The sequence below is a fragment of the Rhyacophila brunnea genome, unplaced genomic scaffold (genome assembly GCF_057557595.1).
Source record: "Rhyacophila brunnea isolate RB1 unplaced genomic scaffold, BYU_Rbru_1.0 scaffold_3, whole genome shotgun sequence".
NCBI lineage: Eukaryota > Metazoa > Arthropoda > Insecta > Trichoptera > Rhyacophilidae > Rhyacophila > Rhyacophila brunnea.
Genome location: NW_028232965.1, coordinates 8,049,094 through 8,070,056, shown reverse-complemented (window position 1 = coordinate 8,070,056; position 20,963 = coordinate 8,049,094). Strand labels below are relative to the sequence as shown.

Here is a 20,963-nt window from a genome sequence, read left to right as displayed (position 1 = left end):
GCTTCGATCATGCACAAAATACACAAACTTACAGGTTTTTACATTGTCAAATTTAAGAACAAAGTTATGTAATATCTGCAGGTATATGAAAATTTAGATTTTTGCATTGTATATCTATGGATTCAAATCCTTTTTATTACTGCTCTACAATTTTATTCAAGTGTATAAATGTATATAAAAAATAATTACTATAAAAATGCATGCAATTAATTGCTATTCTTGGAATAGAGTAATTAAATATATGAATCATCGACCATAAAGCGTGATGTATTTACTCAAGTATAATTAATTTAATATTGAGATGATCGACTTTCATAGTAAATATGTGCATTTATTTTAATCAAAACTTACACGATATTGCTAAGAAAAATAATTATTAGCACCTGGTGAATAGAGATATCTATAAAATTGCGTTTAATAATTATGTAAATAATCTTGTTAAACGAGATAATTCTACGATTGAGTTGTAATAAGGGAAACGGAATGCCTAGCGCCTTTGTTGGGGGGAATAGTATCCACGAGGCGAGAAGAGAAAATGTATAAAGAACAAAGAGGAAAATGGAAAATGGAAATCATAGGTCGTGTTGAGCACACTTAGGCGTTTTATGGCTTCATGAAAACGGGGAATACCGAGGACGAAAATATGTTTAGTGGAAATAAGTGGATTCATTAAATAGCCAATGAATAGTCTCAAAAATCGCCCCAAAAAAGACTGCAATAACAGAAAAATATCCAATAGAATAGCCTGCTGAATACCTACATTTTAATGGAAATGAAAATTCTACATAACTTAATATCATCAAAAAACATTCTTTCTGTAAATAATTATATTATTAATCTAGTTCTTAATATTGTGTAGATATTAAGACAAAATTATACCTATTATTCTTGTTTCAAAATATTCTGTGAAATACTTACATCTGTCGTAAAATCTATGTTTCATAGTCACACGTATTAATTTTTTGTAATTATTGGGAAACAATTTAACCTTGAACATGCGTCAATGCGATTTTTTTTTAGTGCGCAGCCATTATGCAGGAAAATGAGATTATTGTTACCGTTAATATTGTGGACTGTAATCGCATCAACAATAATGCATCGTTTTCATTCAAACAAGTCAGTGGTAGGTATGTTTATAGTGACGTATTTAAAATAATCTAATTACATGCGAAAACTATTATTTAATTAACACGTTTTTGTCTATTTCCAATGTGTCAAATGTGTTTTCAGTATTGTCAACACTTAATAAAAACAATCAATTGAATTGTACGATCGCTCCATTCTTAAGTAGGTATCATAAGGTCTATGTTCAACTTGGACATAAATATATTCATAAAGACTCATAAACTGAAATAATTACGTCTCTATTATATTGTATTAATATTATTAAATTGTAAGATAGTTGTCATTCCCCGAATTACTTAAGTACAAAACTCTCTTATTGTGAAGTGAAAGCAGTAATTCTGTTGCCTAATTCAGTTATACTTGCCAACCATTGTGTTGCAAAGTCGAATTTGTAAGAACCGGGAACAGAAATTATATCAACTTAAGAAATTGGGTCGAGTCTTGCTTCATAACATAAAACTATTCAACCCTCAAGTACCAGGACTACTGTATTTAATCGCTGAACAACGTTTGTGTGATAATATTTAATTTTGATTAAAATTATAGCTTTTCTATAGATGATATACTAATTAGTCAGTACTTAAAAATTAATTAGAAATATAATCACTACGAATAGATAGTTAACAACCTTACGATTATAGTGGAATGCAATAAACGATTACTACACAATATGAAGTGACTGTGAAGATAAAGCCTATTGTGGTTTTCTTATAAGTTTATAACAAACGCTTAAACATACACACACATTGTCACAAGTGCTATTTTTCTATACAACAAATAATATTTCTTCTTGTCGGTTCAGTTTTTATAAAAACTAAAAGACCAAAAGTCTTTTTATTATTTTACTTCCCTAATGTTTCCTCTACAATACAAGACGGTTTTCTTCAACATCTTTTGTACAATAAATGTGGTAGAACTATTTTGAGTCTGAAATCAATTTCCATCAACTTATTATTTTTTTACAGAAAATTAATAGCATGAAATGAATCATTGCAAAGGTTAGAATGAAGTTAACATATTTTCTACTAAAAAAGAAAACTTTCTGCCAGATGGTGTCTTCCCTGGTTGCCCTATGAAAACCGCGGAGGCAACAATCAATACTGTCATGATTGCCATTATTAATGCCACACTCTTCACTATTGGTATGAAAATAATTAGTGGGCTTGACTTTCATGTATTTATAATCATCTGTATAGAAGAAAGTTTGCTTCAACATCTTCTGTATACCTACTTTTACATAATGATTCTTAAAGTGCAACGTTTCCAACTTAGTGTTTTTCTTGCCAGATATAGCATTTTTAATATGCACCTAGTATATTTGGTTTTAAATCCAGCGTTTTTCGATACCACAAACAGAAACGATATTTCTTACAAGAAAACTATAAAATTTAACCAATTCGCTTGAAATCAACATGCTGAACTTCATATATCTTATAATGTCTTACCAATATATTAAATGCAACATACTAGGTATATTGAATTGATACTAATTAATGTCTTGTTGTATACCTTAGATATAATATATTAGTTTAAAAACAATTCATTCTCCTTACATATATTATATTTTCCTTACAAAACAATGTTTTAAATTGTGACTTTTTTTCGACGTACGATTTTCAAGACATTGTTTGAATCATAAAAAATATAGCGTTTTTTTCAGTCAACTAGCTTGTTTTCTTACTATATTTGGCATATTTATTGTCAGTGGCAGTGGACAACACTGTTTACATGTAACAAATTTAAGGTGTTAAAAAAAGCATTTCAGCAGTCAGTAAAATCATAGGTAAACTTTTGAAATTTCAACGGCACATGTCAACAAAGTTGTATAGACGACATAGATCGATTATGATAGACGAGTAAAAATACTTAATAATATGCTCTAGTCACTATTATAGCTATTCAGGTTAATGTATTGAATACACCTAGCATTATCACGTTATATGAAACGTATTTCACAAAAAGATTTTTTTTAAATATTGGTAAATAATAATTTGAATAAATAGGTAAGTAACACATATAAAAAAAATTCTTTCTCACAAATCACATATAATTTGTGACTGAATCATAAGCGATAATAACTAATATGATCGTCATATTATAATCTCCCACCCTTTAACTACGGGCGTCACGAAACCAATAATGCAAGTTGACACTAGGAATGTCAAAAAAGTATTGGTACTCTTTGATGGATACTTTTTGTCGTTTTTGTACAGTACTACTCATGTAAGACGAGTCAGTTACATTTTAACATAAGTCTTCGAGTCAATTAAATGCAATGTCTCGTTCTTACTGATTAGGTCATTCGAGTCACAGACGCATGCTACGTATCAACTGGAAAGACAAAGTTACAAAATAATGTCGAGAATGCCACGCCATCTCGAAAGATATCAACTTAAGCATCATATCATTGAAGGGAAGGTCCCCGTCCCCGATAAGTGATGCCCTGTTAGACGAAGAACGTCCTAGCTCAAGATCTTCATGTTTGAGCTCAACACTCCATTTCTATTTAGAGCAGCAATGGACAGGGAGAAAATTGCCGGACTCATAGCCGACGTCCGATAATGGATATGGCACGAAAAAAAGAAGAATAAATTGCATTTGCGCATACTCAAGGTTTAAATGGTGCAAATATATCAAAGTAACTTACTTTAATTAAAAAATGCTTTCGTGTGATTTTTGACATGCGTAGTTCTACCCGAACGCCACAGACATACCATTGGGTTGCTTTCACTCATATACCTATTGCAAGTTAGTTCTACATTTTGAAGAATAAATTTATATAAATGATAGTTATGATTTCTCTTTATTATAAAAAAATTACTGAAATTTATTACCATCTATGAATATTTAAATGTCCTTCGCTATTATAGTGATTAAAAAATAAATATTATTTGGTAACAGAATATCGACTCATTGCCTAAAATAGACAAAACACAGTAATAATAAAATGAAAATAAATTAACATAATATTAGGTGTATATTGGCGTATCACGACTTATACCTCTCACCTGGAGTCATCTCGTGTGTGATCAATTTGATAACATCACGTATTATTAATGATATGTATGTGTTTCATTAAAACACTGAATTTCCAATCTCTTACCTTCACATAATTTGAATCAATACCGATAAAGTAATAAATAAAACCATGATATGCCTACTACAGCATGGCCTCATCAAATAAAAATAAAATCCGTGCAGTCATTGGCCGAGATAGGCGCAAAAAGTGCATTTAAATAAAACCGAGAGTTACAGTTTGAGGCCAAGGTCTCGGCTGCGTCAGCTGATCTAATCTGCTAGCAATAAAATTAATAATATGCTTGCTGATCAACTGAAATAACAATAATATAAAATAATAATATATTTCACCCCACTACGACCTCTATCGATAACCGATTAAACCATTTTTTGTGTGTTCATGTTATTAAACCACAGTAAACAAATTGATACGTACATAATTGGTTATATAATAACATACTATTAATTTTTAATACGGTGTAATTTATTTGATATACTCATACATCATCGTAATGACTACTATTGCGAAAAATAGCATTGGTTATTATTATTTATTAGCTTTTCATTGCCTCCTACCTAATACGCATTGGATCTTGACCAAATCATGCGGACGTAACATAATTTTGCGAGGAATGGTTGATAGTTAGTTGCTCACCACATTGGCTCCGTGTTCTGGATTCAAATTCACAACTTCAGAACTGAAAATTTAACCCACTACTAAATTATATAGCATTGCAACGAAATAATATACTGATTCGAAGTCACTACTTTTCGGTATAGAAATGGGATTATTTTTTTACTTAATAACAAATCTGACTTTAAGTTACATGTATGTTTCGTTTACGTCGTAAAATTGTTGATTGTAAAGTGGCAACACACGTATATATATATGTGTGTGCCATACTTACAATAGATAAGAGAGCAAAAAAGTGTACACGGTGAGAATATATTAATTAAATAATCCGTTATTACTTTAGATTAGGGATTCCAATCCCGGGATCCCGAGCTATTTTCGATACCTATGAATCCCGGGATTGATAAACATAATCCCGAAACTTTCGGGATTGATTTTTTATCAATTTTTATAAAAAATAAAATAAAAACGAAAATATAACAGAAAAAATACTTTTAATAACAAATAACTACATTAGAAATAAACTGAGTTTGAATGAAGTTTGATTTATATCCATGTGTAAGTTGCCGATTCATTTTATTTTTTCACATAAATTAATAAAAATGAGAAAGATTGAAAAAAAACAATGCTTGATTGACAATGACAAAGTAATTCCACCATGATCTCATACGTTTTACGGAACTTTCAGATTTGGCTGACTAATTAGATTTATGAAGCGGAAAGGCCATAAGTACACCATGATTTGCTTTACTATCAGAAACAGCAATCTCATATTAAAGTCACATTATTATTTATATTACAATATTATTTACTGCATTAAACTTATGTATTTCCAAGATTGAACGTATACAATATTAACAATAAATGTCTTAAATAGTATAAATTATACTAGATTTATTTTCGACCGATTTTATCAATGTTATTTGTAAATATAAAATTTTTATATTAACAATGGAAAAAATGCCAATCCCGGGATCTCGGGATTGTCAAATTGTAATCCCGAAAACCCGGGATCAGAATTTTGGCTCGGGATTGGATTCCCTACTTAAGATGACAATAATTGGATACTAGAGCCCGAAATATTATATTATTTTTTTAACACAATATTTAGTACTATTTAAATACTACTAAATACTACTCTAAATTAAATACTACTACGCCAGTGGAGTGTGTTTTATAGATGTTTTTCGGCAAAAGTCGTACGAGTATGTATAATATGGTCTGATTGATATTCTTTTTTCAATGGTTAGTAAGTAAATTGAATAATATATTTGCACGATTAAAATTGCCACACATAATAAAAATAGTCCAATTCTTGGAGATAAGTCTCACATTGTCTTCTAAACAGTTAGTAGTGGCGGGACCTACTTTGATGAAGTCACGTTCTTGAAAAATGTCTCTTTTCTCAGATCACGTTTCAGGGTTAAATGAGCGAGGACTTTCATTGGTCATCGTGTGGTAAATATTTTTAAAAATATCCCTCACGTGCGGGGTGTTTGTTAATTTTCAAATGAAAAATAAAATGATACGATAGTAAGTTTAATCTTAATAGTTTCAGCGCAGAAGGAAAATAAAAAAATATAGAGAAAAGTTAGTAATGAAGAAAAGCTACAAAAACTTCGTCTCTTTTATTTTATTATATTATACATTCATTTTCTTTTAAAGATAAATAAATTGTTGTTACAAACCTTTCCAGTTCAACAAAATTTAATACTTACACATTTAAAGAGATACTTAAGTAGTCTGATTTCAAACGCATTGGATTGGCGATAGAGCGAACAGACTACCGAAATGGATATAAAACGAATTTAAGCTATACATGTCTCGCCATCTTTTGAATATTAACAGAAATTTATCAGTCTTTGAATGAACGCTTGACAACACGATTGAAATCTTATCAACGATTATTTGATCGAAAGATTTTTTTTATAATTAAGGAAGATGTGTTTTCCACATAATTTTCAAAAGAGTAGGACAGATTTTGTCCGCTTCGAATGTCGATCAGTTAATAATAATGACTTTCTAAGTAGAAGGCACTATTATTAAAATATTTGGTTTAATTAGATACTAGATACAAATTTGATAGTACTATATTATTATGTTACATAACATCAAATACAATAGATATTATTATCCATGCATATTACCCGTGCGACTACATCTGATACACTAAAATCTTTTAATTCAGACAAATTTAAAGTACTATAGTATACAGAAACATAGCGGTAGTAGATGGATGGGGCAATTTTTATTAAATTGTTAGGAAAGTCGGGTATATCTGCCTGCGTACTCATAGTGTTCATTCTCAAAGGAGTTAGTATGAAGTATTGTAAGTTTACAACATAGAATAATGGTTTTTAGAGAGCCGAAATTCTACTTTTATGTTACAGCAGATCCGTTATAATAGAGTATACGTTGGATGTTATAATACCTGCCTACTTTTTTTTTTATATGAGCAACTTTCGCTGTCACCTCGCCCTTTCATTTTCCGGCACGCTACTTCTACATGACGTCACAGTTAATGTAATTAATAGTGAAAATATCACGTCTATTAATTTGAGTATCACAATAACCATAATGTATATTTATGACTTCGTAAAGGGTCTATAAATGACTACCACATGTTGCGTTTTCTTTCTCCCGTCCTGTCAGCCCCTTGTCCCGTAAGCGATTGTGTAAGAGGAAAAACTGCAAATCGAGTTTTTATTCATGCGATGGATACGTGGAAGGTCAATGATTTGCTACTGGCAACCCCATATAGCAGACCCGGAATATTTATTTTTGAGAAGTTGTTTTAATATATTAATTATATGGTTATTTTCTTTACTCAACTGTAAAAAAACAGAAATCTACGAATAATATACCCGTACATATTAAAAAATAAAGTTTATGAAAATTATGAAGGTATGAATATGTTTTTATTCTCTAACATGACATAATAAATAACTATAACTATATCATAAAATGGCCTAAATTTAATTAAGTATTTAAGTAGAATTCCGAGATGCTGTCTCCCTCACACACACTTTGATGCCAGTGTTGCATTGTTATTTATAATTGTTTTGAAACGTGATGACTTATGACTATTTTGTTAAAGTAGTCAAGTATGGCGCAAGTAATGTTTGATTACTTACATAAGCTTTAAAAGCTTGTCAATACTAAACAAAACTATACAATTGGTCATATTATTTCAATCTTCATGGTATAACTATGCGAGTTCGTACCTAGAGCTTCCGGCTGAAAAGTTAACTTTTACGCAATTGTTTTATATTAAGGCGATTCGCTCGGTTTTTTTCGGTATCTGCAATTTTTGACTAAATCCGAAAACAACTATGGCTGCATTTCGTCTATTCGGAAAACGTATATAAATTTTCAATTATAAAAGTATGGGTAACAAACTAACATTTATAAGTTCTTTAAAGTAAATAAAGAGGTTATAAATAGTATTAATTATGCTTGAATTACAATAATTATATGCGTTTCACAAAGACATTGAACATATAAAAGCAATCCCCTCAAGTTGACGAAAATCAAATAAGTAGAAACGTATTATTATAATATGTCAAATAAATTCCAGATTAACAAAATGTTATTAATATATAGTATGAACTATGAAGTGAATTTCATATTCTAAAAATATATGAAAAATAATAATTTATATTAAACTAAATTATCATAAAACGCCAATCTCCAAGATTTTTCGCCCTATTACATCCCACGTGTTGCTTTGTAGGGATGGAAAATAAGGCTGCTTAAAAATGCCTTCGCTATGCAGTGAACAAAGGAGGCTATCACGTGTAACATGCCAACGGGGGTGAAGTGATTTGTCATCCTCAATAAAAAAAGACGCCTGTCACGTTGGATTTTTCACGATATTAAATAAAACGCCCGCCTCGTACAAACGTTCTGACATCTGGTCAAAGCAAACTTCGCAGGAATGGAAGTATTCGATTAATCATTGAACGAATGGAAATGAACATAATAATTATTGGATGTGTGTATTGAAAATTTTATCCAAATGATATTAATATTGTTTACGTCTATTTTATCTGGATGAATTACGATTACAACATATTATGTAGATACTAACAAAATAACAAACGAAGAAAATTACATACAAAGAATGATAGTATTTTAACCCTAATCATAATAATTATAAGATATAAAGAACTTTTTATATACGTTTTTAAATTTTCTGTTGAATCATATAAACTTGACTTGACTAGCTTAAACGATCAAAAAAAAATTATTTGATAGAAATAATACTGAAATATCATTTTGACATTCATATTGATTTCCATAGTAACGCACGTATATATTAATAATTTAGTTGCTAGGACCCCAGACCCCTAGCAACCAATAATAATGGATTGGATTACGGATTTCTTCCGAAATAACTTTTCATACAAAACAGAATTAACTGAAAATGAATTCAATTCTACTTAAAGATGGCTAAAAGTATTTAAAAAATGCATTGGCACCGTGTTCTGATATATTCTAAAAGTTTCAAATGTCTAGCTAATCGGGAAGTTAGTTAAAAATCGATTGCAAGATTTGTACCGGACAAAGAACCACCGGACAAATAAGAATACGGGCTAAGAAAAACGTTGTAAAAAATGGAACGACATATTTATTCAAGAGTATTAATTTACTTTAGTCACATCAGTATCATCAACGGCAACTAATGTTAATTCACTGCTAGATAAAGACCTCATTAAATTTTCTCCACGCTTCTCAGTTCATGGCGCTTCCATAGATACTCTGAATTACTTCATCATTTTTTCATTAGTTTTACAATTTCATGTGGATCTTGAGTACTTCAAGAAGGTTTATAAATAGTTTTTTTTTAACAAGACATGCATGTAATCTACCTACTTAACAGATTAGATCCATGCTCTGAGGCACAACATGTGAATGTCCTAGACCCGTGATTCGAGTTCGTTATCTACATTTTCATAAACGGAAACTTTGCCACTCATCCAACGTGGACGCTAATTTATAAATACTTAATATCTAAATTTTATATACTATCATGAGTTACATGTCCTTTCCCATTGTTTCAATTATTCCATAAGACATGATAAATATATTCAGGTTATCTTGGTAAGAAATCAATTCCAGTTTTACAAGAAAATCGACATTTATTACGAGTAAATTAATTACTCGATAGCATTTTATTTTACAATAGTAGGTACCAATAACAATTAAGTATACTGATTTATTTCTACACAAATGAATAGATTTTAAAACCACGTAGAAACATATTTGTAAACTCAGAAATTTTTGTATCCCTTGAGCAAGTCATATAAGTTCACCAACGCCACATTAAATGATACATTAAAGTGTTCTGATCACTTTTGTGATTGAATTCTATGACAATATTCATTCGGGAAAACATAAGAAAATTATTTTTTAAATAAATATAAAATACATTTTTTCAATAATGACCTAAGTATATTATATTATTATTCTTAGCTATCCATCAACTTGTTTCTCTATGTTTGTTGTAACTGCAGAAAACAGAAGCAATATAAAATGACACCACATTTTGATATTAAATAAAATATTTAACTTCATCCAAAGTCAATTTGTAATATTTTAGATTCATTATTCTGGTTGTGAATTATATTATAGAACGACGAAATTTGTTAACACTTACACGCCGAACATATTGACCAAAGTATGTCGAATACATTTATTATTATTATATAATATACTGGATTATTTATTATAAAATTGATGTGTATGAGTGAAATTTGCGCGTTACTCATATTCCTTAGAGACATAATGTGACAAGAGCTCGTACACGTATGCAGCTATTTCAATGTTTTACTACTGTCATGTTTAAAATATTAAAACAGCTGTTACGATACGTTGATGACAATGTATTTTGAAAACACATAAAACCACAAATAGCTATTTAAAACCAGGTAGATACACCATTTGTACACTATATAAAACTTTACATCCTACTGTGTTTCTTTACTATTTTTTTGCCATTTTGGCAATTTCTTTAGTTGTCGATATTATGTGTGTTTAAGTTTGATTTATCAAACACATTAATATTATTATATATTTTTAGTAATTCAATGGCTTGCCGATGTTCTGCATGTAAATTACATCATATTACTTGCGTCAGAAATAGAAACTACATCTACTATCACTTACATTCAAATAAATTCATCGCTTATGCATAAATCAAAGTCGATACGTTATTTAAAAGAAAATAATTGAAAAACACTTCATGTTGTCCAATAAATTATTTATAATGACTTCATTCAACAAAATGCATATTCTACGCATTTTTATCAAAGAGACAAAAAACTATTTACAACAGAAGGAATGATTATATGTATATTTTTTTGTAGAAAATTCTCGGGAAACGTTGAATTTTCCACGCGTGCGAGGCATACAATATCATGATTTCTCAATATGAGTACCGACCCAAGGGATTTGCATTGACAGAACACGCGAAGAGAAAAAAAAATGTTGTATGTATAGCTGTTGCTAGAAAATACTCGCACGACACATTATTTACAACTGAAAAAGAAAAATGCATTTTCTTCAACCTACGTTTTTTTAAATTAATTAAAGACTAGCTGTTATAAAAATACAGAATCCGTATGAATTAATTAATGTAAGTATACATAGCTAATTTTCGTTCATTCGTTTTATTTTATTTTATTAATTTATTAAACGGAATGAACGATACAATGTACAAATTCAAGATGTTCACAATTTGGCAAGAATAATATAAAGAAAAATAAGTAATACAATGCAAACATTAAAATACTACATATAGGTATGTATAAGTATGTAAAAAAGCTGTATGATAAGTACAAAGTGAGTTAAGTAGGTCCTATTTTAAGAACTTTTAAAACGGCGTTTACTTCAATTCACTCTGACGTAGGTAATTGGATTATATATTAATACCCAAAGCGATTTGGGTGAACAATGTTATTGTCTTCCCAATTGGCATCACCAACGGCAGATTAGTTCTGAACGTAGAAACAACTAACAACCGATGCTCTCGCTTTATCTAGATAGTTATCAGGGTCTAACGAGAATGCCAGAGTTCTAGTTTATACCAGGTATAAGTCGGAAATAAACACGTAGGTAGTTAACTATAAATCTTTTATACGTTTAGCATACAGTATGTATGGGTGTAATTCTCATGTACAATAAATAGAAAGTCGGTCGGATAAAAACACGAGTCTTTTTTCAGCCGCAAGAAAAATAATCTTAAAATTTTCTTCGGAACCCTCTCTCCTATAAAACTGTAGGTACGTCAACGCGGTCCAAATAATCACTATAGGCTCAAAGCTGAATTGAACCAAGGAATTATAAATTTTCCTGTTAATTGGATTACTAATTGATTGAGTTTATTAGCATAATATACTGCGACATTGAGATATTAGTTACTATTATAAGTATCAGTTGGACGGAAGTAAACGTTTATACTAATCGGAAAAAGCCAATCCAAACGTATTTATCAATGTATTATCAATTATAATATACGTGTAATTTGAAGTGTTTGTATAAGCATACTCAACTTTTCTAGAATAAACTTAATATTTTTTTATATTTATTATATATTTTAATCATCTAATCTATCTTTCAGCAATTACGTCAATATCAACTTACCCAATTATTCTTCCCAATTGGAACATTTCAAAATTCAATCTTTAGAAACACAGCGTACTATTTTTGACATTATTTTTATCTTCAAAATAATTAATAACCACACAGATTCCCCACAACTACAGTTTTACATTAAATTTAATGTACCAAGAGTCAATTTTATTAAAAAAAACTTAAGAATACGCGTTCTTTGGGACCGGATAACGTCCCTACATTTTTTTAAAGGGGTGTGTTGATTTTGTCAAAGGCCCACTTGCATATATATATAATCTTACAATGGAGACAGGTATCTTTCCGGAAATATGGAAGATGTCGAAGGTGACTCCAATTTATAAGAGTGGTACAGAGTCGTCAGTAGAAAACTACAGGCCGGTAGCTGTTCTCTCTGCACCAGCAAAAGTTCTGGAGATGATCATGCACATCATGATTTCTCCAAAAATTGAGTCATTTATAATGAATGAACAGATTGGATTTAGAGCAGGCCGATCAACGGAAACCAACCTGATGGTATTCACTGATTATGTGTCGTCAGTACTAGATAGAGGCAGCCAGGTTGACTGTTCTTACAATGATTTCTCGAAGGCATTTGACAAAGTCGATCACGATATTCTAATGGAAAAGCTCCAACTTATTAGATTGTCGGATCGATTTTTGAAGCTATTCGGGAGTTATTTTAGGAACCGTCAACAATACGTTTCGTACGGCCTTTATCAGTCACAGACCTTTTACACATTTTCTGGTGTCCCCCAGGGCTCAAACTTAGGGCCATTGCTGTTCACGATTTTTATAAATGGCATAGCATTGGTAATTAAAAATGCTATGTTTTTGTTGTTTGCTGACGACTTGAAACTCTTCATGGAAGTTGTCACCTTGGACAATTGTCGTCAACTCCAACTTGATATAGATAATATATTAGATTGGGACAGGCGTAACAAACTGGACTTCAATATTGATAAATGCAATGTTTTATCGTTTACTAAAGTCTCACGAGTATTGTTTTTCCAGTACTCGATGCATGGCAGAGTTCTCTCGCGAAAATCATCTGTAAGAGATCTTGGAATTACGTTTGACGGTAAACTAACGTTTAGTGGTCATATAGATACCATTTTTAAAAAGGCGCTAAAGATGTTGGGCTTTGTCTTGCGTACTTCCCGGGTCTTTTCGGATGTTACGGTACTAAAAATTCTCTATAACTCCTTAGTTAGAAGCAGACTTGAGAGTGGGTCTGTCGTTTGGGCCCCGCATCAGTTGAAGTACGGCCTTATGGTGGAGAGTCCAAAAGAAAATTTTAAGACTCCTTTCTTTCGGCTGGATGGATATTATCTGTGGCTCTATCCGACTGATTTTCTCTTAGGGATGCTTACATACTGTAGCTTAAAATTTAGAAGGGATCTTTATTTAGCTACATATTTTTTCAGACTTATACGCGGCGTAAATGTGAACTCTGCCATTCTTGGTGGTGTTGGCTTGTGTGTCTCTGATAATTACCTTAGTAATCGAGGGCATCCGTTGTTTGTTCTCCCACGGTGCAGAACTAACCTGCCATTAGTAATGCCAATTGGGAGGGCAATAACCATGTTTAATGAAATCGCTTCGGATATTGACATATTCCACTTACGTGAGGGTGAATTTAGGTGGACGTTGTTTTTTAAATTCTTAAAATAGGGTCTGCTTAACTCATCCGGTGTACTTCCTTGTACCTATATACTTAATATTTTTTGTATTTACACATTTATACTGTAGAATAACTTAATACTGATCTATATCTTGTGTTATGTACATAAAACTGTTTTAATAATATTTCTTTGTTTCTAAATGTCATGTTGTGAACGTCTTAAACTTATAATTTGTAATGTCCACTATATGTAAAATAAATAAATTGAAATTGAATATTCGTTCTTCATTTTCTCACTGTTATACAATCATACATATAAAACCAATTTAGGTCACAATTGTCTGATGGCTCGAATCTGCAGAACCTTGAATCTTCACAGTGATCGAGTGGATCTGCATTGTTCTCTTGCCTCTTTCAAATTAAGTTGCTCCAAAATCCACGACTAATTGTATCTGGACGACTGTTTATTTTTATTGAATTTATTTATTTATTTTTAATTGTATTTTTCTTATCTATGTATATATTTTTTCTCTCTTTAATTTTCTTTAACGACTTTCAATAACTCTCCAATTACATTAGTTACAGCTGCACATAATATTTGATCTAATTTAATTTGATTTATTATGCTTTTTGTGTCCGCCTGTGATTGGGACCATCACATTATTATTATTATTATTTTCCATATTATATTCATATCTATCCTCTGTGATTGATCCTGTTGGTTGACCTAAATAAATAAAATAAGATATTTTCAATATTGTTTAAATAGTTTTTAATAATTTCATAATTTATATAATATTATCGGATACATACTTATGGATGGAATAATAAACCGATTGCCGCAATTTAGAAAATTCTCGTTTTAAATTTAATTTTACGGGTCAAAACGTTAAATAGACGCTTAGCATCGAAAGTCGTCGCCACTTTATGACGATATCTGTTTTTCATATATAAAAAAAAATAATTTATACGTGGTGTCAAAATCCTTTTTTTTATTATCCCTGGATAATATCCAATCGATCACAATCTTTCATCCGATAGATGTCCCCGTCGTAAGATGCATTGTGTACGTTCCCAGGGGAAATAAATCCTTTCACGAGGTATTTTTTGTTGCCTGCTTTAACATAAAACATCGCATTAAGGAAAATGATGGAACGGCATTGAAAAACTAACCCAGTCCGGCTGGTCATATTAATTAGCATACCTGGCACAATGCAAATTTCGGATGCATCCGTAATTAGTGGTGTCCGTATGCCAGCTTTTGCTTACGAACAATGCCCCTGAATAACAATGCACACATACAGAAGTGCTGTATTGTCTTGGGCTATCTTTGTTTATATTGTACTTTAATAATTACTGGCTATATAGTTAATAATATGTTACCACTAATATGGTGGAAAACTTATCGAGTCATATAGTTTTTGGTAATATTTTTTAATTGGGTAATTCTTGTTAATTTGCATATGAACTTGAAATATCACAATGAACGACTTGAGCAACTGAAACTATTAAATTTAAGTCATTTATGAGGTACCACTCGACAAATATATTTACGAAAAAAAAAATGATTCACGTGGGTACCACAGTGTGGGAAGACTGGAATACAACGTTATTGTATACTATGTAGGTACGTGGAAAGCCCATCCAAGAATATACGAAAAAATACCTAAATTCTAGTTAATTATTAGGAATTTAATACTGGTATATATAATTTAGGAACATGCCTAATGGAAAATAACAGAAAAAGATTGCCTAAGTCTCACTACCAATGAAAATGTCTTGCGAATGTAAAAGTATTCTTTCCACAGTTAATAATTAATAAAGCCATCTAAATGGCAAGAATATCTTCTACAACCTTCCAATAAATGTCGTGCTTTGCAAGACGTTTCCCATTATTGTAAGGAACCACCATAATATATAATATGAACGTATAATTTAATTTATAACGCTATTTTCGTTTTTTTTTTGTTAACTGTCAATTCATTATGGAACTGCATTGTATTGTTTCTCATAGGGACATTTTAAGATATTTTTTTTCAAAAAGTTGAAAATGTCCCTCTGAGGCGAACGAAACCGGTCCTAATCTATTGATTAAAAGTGGAATAAGTACTCCAAATAAAAATGCGTTTTATTAAATAAAAACAACTATTTTCATTTGTTTTGTTTATCAGTCATCCACTTCAAAATATATTTTTTTAATCTAAGCTGTGCACAAGATACGTGCATTTCTGGCTACATTTTTTGTAAAATATAAAATTATATAACTACCTACTTTCTACTTTTTTTAAATAAAAATTCACTTGTTAATTATAAAAAAACGGCGTATTACAATCGTTTGACAAACCCAACTCCGAATTTTCTGGAAATTCACAACAACAAATTAATAACGATATAACTGTCGTGGTAATGCCAGCCACATCGTAAAATTAAACTTTTCCCAAAAGCTCCCTCGGTCGTATTCAGTAATCCTAAGATGTCCGCCGAGTGTTCCAAGGCAAGGCAGCGAGCCTCTGGTCCCCCGAGACTGACCACGCAAGTGCAAAGGATTCCTCTGGCCAAAGCGGTCGAATCGAAAAGGGTTACCGGAATTCATTTATTTACTTTTGAACCCCCATAAAACTGTATAATATTTTTCATCTTTATAATAATATTACACTGAGGATTTGCACATGTTCACAAAATGTGTGCATACATGTTCATAATATTAAATTTAATTAGTAGACTAAGTGATATTGATGGTTTTATGAATCTCTTCCCGTATAAATAGTAATGGCGTGAAAGCCTAAGTCGCTAGCAACTATTCTGATGACCAGTTTTGCAGAGCTATAACTATTATTAATTATAAGAGGTAGACGAATAATAAATTATCTGTGTATGAAGACGCGAGCCTCAGGTTCAAATCAAGAGTCTGGTAAATATGCATGTTGTTGTATTTGGACCCAGAGCATGGTTCTACTAGATTAAGCAAGTGATCAATATATTTCGAAAAACTACCTGACACCTTTACATGAGGCGGCCAAGATCCTTTTCAGACTGAGGAGCCAAAAAAAAGAGTAGTATGAAAAGGGATTAAATTTATAAATCGAAAATGTGTAGGAAAGATTTAATTAATTTAATAATAATTATTCATTAGTAGTAATATTTCTGTATCTAGTATTGCATCGTTTATTGAAATTTCAACATTTTCATACACTTGCGCATAATTTTATGAGATAATTTGTGACAGTATACATTTATACATTGTTTGAAGATATAATTTTCATTAGGTAGGGTAAACTGAGCTTTCTCCGCGATAGTCCGCATTTTTACGATAAAACCGTAACCAAGGAAGAAGTAATATTATATATTTAATAAAATCGTTAATAGTAATAAATATATTTTTAATTAAGTATACAATCTGCTGAAAATTATATCCAGCAATAAATTCGCTGAATTCCCATGGCAACATTTAGTCTCGTAGTACCTACTATTGTTATTAATTAATTTTTCCTCTGAGACTCATTCAATAATTTATAATTAAATTAACCTAAGAATTGTACAATATATAGTCTAACAAAACCTACTGATTTATTTCCAAAAAAAATCGTCGTCTGAAAATAATACAATCGAGGGAGGGTAGGTAATTTTAATTTTAATTCAGTTTTCCAATTGCCACCCGGGTTACGCATTTCGGCATCCAATGGAAAAAAAAACACTATATGTAGGTACTACTCACCAATCACTATTTTTATATCTCAATATCTCTGTTGCTAAATAAATTTTAAACTTCATTCTAATTATGTTCCTACTGAAAACCATAAAATTATAAGCATCCAAAATAATTTATACCTACTGGTGAAAAAAAGCTCGCAGCATATTTGTGTATCCACCACTTTAGGTAGCAACCATTCCTAAATATTATTTCATATAAATAAAAAAGATGTCAAGTTATACACATTTATATTTTTATAAAAATTGATGTTTTTTAAAATAAATATAAAAAAATATTAAAACTATGAAGTAGTAAAAAAAAATCTATACGAGAAAAAATAGAAAACTTAATAAACTAAATTTTAATAATAAATATGACCATAAAATATAATGTAATAATAAGATGTGGTCCTGTGACAAATTCACATTTTATAACATTTTTTTACAACTGTAAATTCATCTTTGACTTAAACTAAAAAATATTTTTCTTTTTAATGTTTTCAGATACATATTTATTTAATACAGTTGAAATTGTAAATTATCAAAAAATGTCTCAAATTGCAAGCTTCGTATTTTTCCGCTAGGTGCCTCTGGTAGGTAAAGACATTGCCTTAAACAAGACTTTGAATAATATATACCCGCATTTCGTAGATCCAAGAGTATATTTTTCTCTGCTTTGAGGAGTCAGTGGTGATTTAATTATAAAACGTAAATATTTAGAAGGAAGTGTCATAAATAAAACTGTTAAGGTAATCTGTAGTTTGCATTAGCAATACAATTTGCGGCGATCTAGATAGATAACAGTATTATAGATACTTAAATTAATATTGGTACTGTTTTACTTGGAAGAAATGCTGTACAATAACACGACGGACGCCCCTGTTAGTTACAAAGGAATAACTGCGAGACGCGACATTCGTGAAAAGATGTATTCTGTCGGATAATCCCGTTTAGCTTAGCACAAAGCTAAACTTACACCACTTGCGGAATGCCTACGCTCAGCATTTAGTTAGTATTCCGAAGACATTGGATTAGATTTCTAGTGATTTCACTGTTAGAATAGAAATATAAATAGTATATCAAATTATAGCGTTCGCGTTATCCGAGAAGCAAAATATCGAAACACGCATCGAAAATTTACATCTTGTTTCTTTCAATGTGTTTTTGTATCCAGAGCGTGGACCTAATAAAATGAATCAATAAAAAGCTAATAATCTGTTAAGAATCTTCTTCGGGAAATGGTTAAGATCCATACAGGATTGTAAAGCCATTTAAAGCGTATAGTAAATAACGAAATAAACTTGAGCTAGATGTAGCAATCGGGGTAAAGAAAGATATATCTCAAAAAAATCGCTCTTCAACTATGATTGTCGGTAAATTTCGTATGCTTGAAATAGTTGGGCAGGTACGTAATTGAAAATTGGTTGCTCTAGATCTGGGGTTCAAAAACTTTTTCGTCAAAGGGACAATTTTGAAATCAAAAATATTTGGCGGGCCGCCCTTTACTTTGTAAATATTTTCTGTTTTTTAAAAACATAAGACAAAAAAAAATAAAAAAACATTTCATTGTGTAAACTTATATTTTGTTATAAATACTTATTAATATACAAAAATAATATTTAAAATTTGTGATGTGATTTATGCAATTGTTTGTTTGAAACTAAATCCTGCAATCTAGGCTCAAATTTAGGCACATAACAGATGCGATATGGTTGTCTGTTAATTTTGATCTTAAGTTGATTTATTAATGCTCATTGTAGAAAATGTTATTTCACAAATATGGGTACCTACTTCCAAATAAATAAGCCGTTTAATGGGCATGTTTAACTATATTTGGATATACCTCAAGTGAAAGTCCTTTGCAGAATTCAATTAAATCCTTATCACGATAAGATGCTTTTGCTTCCACGTTTTCTTGCAAATCTATAAATTCAATCAAATTGCATATTTACGGGAACATTCATTCTTGCCAGAAAATATTTAATTTTAAAAGTAATTTTTAATATTCGACATGAAGAATAAAAAATAATACAGATGTAACATAAATCTCGCGAAACACATCAAAAAGTCACACGGGACATAATTGGCCAGCGGGACACACTTTGTGGGGAAAAAAGGAAGTGAAATACTTATAATACTGAATTAAAGTTGTTTATTAGATATCAACACTTATTTAGATATATAATTCTAATTTGTGGATTGAATAAAATGAATATTAATCTTTATGCAAATACCTCTTTCATTGTATTGCATGCATACTTTTATGGTTGAAAAATAAATCAAAATACATACAATTGAATTCATTTAATAACGAGCTTTCGGAATTCTCTTCATAACTTTGTAATCAAAATTTGGTCGCCTGTGAGTACGATCTGTAATCAATAATTCCTCAATATTAGGCGACTATTTAAAGCCTACCTTGATCATAAAAATAGATTTTTATCACATAAAGATATTATTTCAAAAGGAAAACATACCAACAGATTAATATATTAAGTTAATTGAATTTAGGATGCACCTATCTATACATAGATAGCTAGTCATGCTTCAAAAGAATATGCATAAACCTATTATAATAATAATACATATGATTATGTTATTTTACGCGATCTATTCTAGCTGTATATGGATAAGAAGCCAACTAATGAGGCCGTATTTATTTTAGCACCAAGTTCGATCCCGGTTGGGCATGACTTTTGTTTAATAAAGTATCTATTATGAAAAAGTAAAATATAACATTTAATCGTAAATTGTAGCGCAGTAAAATACTGCAGATGAAAAAAAAATCATGTCAAATCACATAAATATGGCTGTCTTTACCTTCCATAACCTACGTCCCTTCAAGAAGCACTCTTTGCCACGATTATTTTCATCTTCTTCACCTCGTAGAAATGTTTTTGGATAAAAAATCAGAGCGTTGGAGCAGCTCGGAGCAGTGGAGCAATGGGATTTTACCCAGAGCAGGAGCGGAGCCGGAGCACCGAAAATTTGTAGTGCTCCACTGCTCCTGGTGTTTTTTTAGTATTAAATTTACGTCCTGAAATCCAATGAAAATATTAGGTATATTTGCCACTGCAACACAGGAGTTATTTTAAATACGTTAACACTGCCGAGTGATAAATAACATTACTTTTTGACAGAATAGGCAGATAATGAAAGACGATTTGCTGCCGTTTTGTTTAATGGAAATAATAATGAAAAGAACGACTGATAAACCTTATTTCAAAAATACTTATTTTT

At 30.7% G+C, this 20,963-nt stretch overlaps 2 protein-coding genes across 2 annotated transcripts in view; one reads left to right on the top strand and one right to left on the bottom strand.

Annotated features, from left to right (window-relative positions):
• MCU (mitochondrial calcium uniporter) overlaps positions 1-20,963 on the bottom strand; it is a 431,136-nt gene that overhangs the window by 268,346 nt on the left and 141,827 nt on the right. The window lies entirely within an intron of this gene.
• jv (javelin) overlaps positions 1-20,963 on the top strand; it is a 73,263-nt gene that overhangs the window by 45,202 nt on the left and 7,098 nt on the right. The window lies entirely within an intron of this gene.